Genomic DNA, 3,805 nt, shown 5'->3' on the forward strand with positions numbered 1-3,805 from the left:
GATTGCAAGCTCACCCCACCCCCTACACTCTCTTGCCGCTTTGCGAAAACCAGCGGGCACGTGCAATTCATGCAGAAGATGCCCTTGATCACCTGCCTGGTGGCCAATGGGGCTGGTGCTCCTGGGCTCCACAGGACAGCGATGCGCAGGGAGACAGTTCTTGGCAGCCTACCAATCAGCAGGCTGACAGGCTCCCCCCCCCCCCGCCCCCGTCTCCCTGTGAAAAGGGCCTATTGACTTACCTGTAGCGTCAGCCTGAGAATAAGCTTTGTTCCCACAAACCTTGAGGCTGCAGAGGTGCTCCCAGGGGCATAAGCAGGGAGACCCTGTACTGCACACCCCTTGGCCTCGTTACGGCTTGATGATGCCTCCCGAAAGGAGCTTATAAACTCACCTGGAGCCCTGAGTTTAGCAACTGTCAGCCAGGGGACACCTCCAGATCTCCTGGCCTGGGGACTATTAGGGTTTTTTATTGAAGCCCCACAGAAGTGTGTTTATTTTCAACTTTAAAAACTGCTGCTTCGCTCTCGCTGGTTTGGCTCACTGTATAGAGTGTAGGCCTGCAGATTTGATCCTGGTCTAGGGCACATGCCCAGGTTGCAGGCTTGATCCCCAGTAGGAGGTGTGCAGGAGGCAGCCAATCAATGATTCTCTCTTATCATTGATGTTTCTCTCTTTCTCCCTCTCCCTTCCTCTCTGAAATCAATAAAAATATTTTAAAAAACCACAACAAACAAACAAAAAACTCTGCTGCCTGAGGGCTAGCTTCCATTCAGCCTGAAACTAAGTGCCAAATGAGAGTCCTCACCTTGGAATACTGACAAGTCTTGGTACATCCTCCACAGTGGGGGACTAATAAAAATAAACCAAGCTGTTTAGACAATCACAAAGGTTTGAGAGATAACCAAGAGCTAGGGCAAGGTTGAATGATAAGTTTCATCACCTACACAAGGCCACTTCTTCAAGACAGAGAGGTAGCTATTGCACTTGACATGTAGAAAAATCTTGAATATCCACACCAAGACACAATATAAGTTAAAGATAGAGAATCATGGGAGCAGAAAGAGAAAAACAACTTGTTACATGCAAAGGAAATTCCATAATGCTTTCAGCAAATTTTTCAGCAGAAAAATAATTTTTAATCCTCACCCAAGGATATGTTTTATTGATTTTAGAGAGAGGGGAAGCAGGAGAGAGAGAAACATTGATGTGAGAGAGAAACATCGATCAGTTGCCTCCCGTACACACCCTGACCAGGAACCAAAGCTGCAACATTTTTGGTGTACAGGATGACATTCCAATCAACTGAGTGACTGGGCCAGAGCTCAGCGGAAGTTTGAAGACCAGAAGGGAGAGACATTACAAAGTGCTGAAAGGAGAAAACTTCAGCCAAGAATACTCTACCCAGAAAAGTTACCATTCAGAATTGAAGGAGAGTTAGAGTTTTCCAGATAAGCAAATGCTACAGGAGTTAATCACCACAAAACCAGCCTTACAAGAAATGTTAAAGGGACTTCTTTAAGCTAAAAAACAATGGCACTAATTAATAACAAAGAAAACATACAAAAGTAAATTCTCTCTGGTAAAGGGAATATGTAGTAAAAGTAGTGGGATAATCACTGATAAAGCTAGTATCAAGGTTAAAAGACAAAAGTAGTTAAGTTAACTAAAACTACAATAATTAGTTAAGGGATACATAAAAAGATGTAAAACATGAATCCAAGAAAACACAAAATTTATGGGTAAGGAGAGTAAAAATCTAGAGTTTTGAAATGTGTTCGCATTTAAATTTCTATCAACTTAAAATATGCTGTTATATACATGGCATATTATATGTGAACCTCACAATAGCCACAAAGCAAAATCATATAGTAGATAAAAAGAAATCTAAAGTAAAGAAAGTAATTAAACCACAAGGGAATAAAAGAGAAAGAGAGAGAGAGAGGAATGACAAAAACAATGAACAAACTGGCAATAAGTGCATACCTACTAATATTTACTCTAAATGTAAATGGACTATTTCTCCAATCAAAAGACACAAAGTGGCTGAGTGAATTAAAAAAATAAGATGCATCTATATGCCTGCCTACAAAGACTCACTTCAGAAGTAAGAACACACATAGACTAAAAGTTAAGGAATGGAATATTATATCCTATGCAGGTGTAAATGAAAAGAAAGCTACCATATGACCCAACCATCCCACTTCTGGGTATCTATCCAAAGAAAATGAAAACACAAATTTGTTGCACTATATGCAGCCTATGTTCATTGCAGTGTTATTTACAATAGCCAAGATGTGGAAATAGCCTAAGTGTCCATCCACGGAAAAATGGATAAATAAAATGTCACACACACACACACACACAATTGACTATTACTCAGCCACAAAAAAGAATGAAATCTTGCTATTTGTGACAACGTAGATGGACCTGGAGGGGATTACGCTAAGTGAAATAAGTCAGTCAGAGAAAGACAAATACTGCATGATTTCACTTATATTAAAATATAAGAAACAAACCAAACAAAAAACTGAATCATAAAGCGAACTGATTGGCTGTTGACAGAGAAGGGGAGTTGGGGGGAGGACAAACTGGGTGATGAGGATCAAGAGGCATAAACTTCCAGATATAAAATAAAAAGCCACGGGCATATGAGTAAAGTGCGGCATGGGGAATATGGTCAACAACAGCGGACTAACTCTGTAGGGTGACAGATGGCAACTAGACTGATGCGGTGATCATTTTGCAATGTACACAAATGTCTAATCACAGTTACACACCTGAAGCTAATATAATACTGTATGTCATTATACCACAATAAGAAAGAGCAAGAGACAGTTTAAACCCGCACATCTCACCCATTTGAAACTGGTGACTTTCACAGAAATCCCGCTGTATTTTCAATAATTGTGTTCTTAAAAGTCGTCCATAGGTCCCAAGGACTGCAACGGCCCCTTATCTAACATGCAGGTGGCAGGTGCGATTTTCACATAATTTTCCTTTGTGTGTAACTGCTTACATTCATGATATTTGCATTTTCAGGGCCGCTGTTGTATTGTATTATATCTCCAAGTAACAAAAATGGATCAATGGCTCAAAAATTATTCATTGGAGCATAAAAGTTGTGATAAAAATAAAACATTGCTGCATCTTAGAATAATGTCATGAAGATTAATTCTGAATGAGATTCCAGGGTGCATTTAGTACTGGGATGTAGGCATGCAGGGATGAGTGTTTGTGAGCCAGAAAATTACAATAGGTCAGGAAGATATTATGTCATCTAAAAAGTAGTCCCATATCTGTTTGCTCTTAGGCTGTGGTCCTTTAGAAAACTATGTCAAACACTAGCATGAAGCTAAAAAAGTTTTTGTGACCCCTTAGATAAAACAACAGAGATTTCTTAGAACTACAACATATTGCTTTCCTATCCAAAATCAATTAATTTTATCATTAAATACACAGGAAACAAAAGAACTGCAATGGCATAAACCAAAGTTGCTTTTACAGAACTAGCATGTACAAGTCACGTAATTTCCAAAAAGCTTAAAAACCAGTGGTGAACAGTTTAAACCCGCACATCTCACCCATTTGAAACTGGTGACTTTCACAGAAATCCCGCTGTATTTTCAATAATTGTGTTCTTAAAAGTCGTCCATAGGTCCCAAGGACTGCAACGGCCCCTTATCTAACATGCAGGTGGCAGGTGCGATTTTCACATAATTTTCCTTTGTGTGTAACTGCTTACATTCATGATTAAAATGAAAAGACATCCCATGGAATGTGAGAACATATTCATCAATGATAC

This window comes from Myotis brandtii, unplaced genomic scaffold, assembly GCF_000412655.1.
Source record: "Myotis brandtii unplaced genomic scaffold, ASM41265v1 scaffold698, whole genome shotgun sequence".
Taxonomy (NCBI): Eukaryota; Metazoa; Chordata; class Mammalia; order Chiroptera; family Vespertilionidae; genus Myotis; species Myotis brandtii.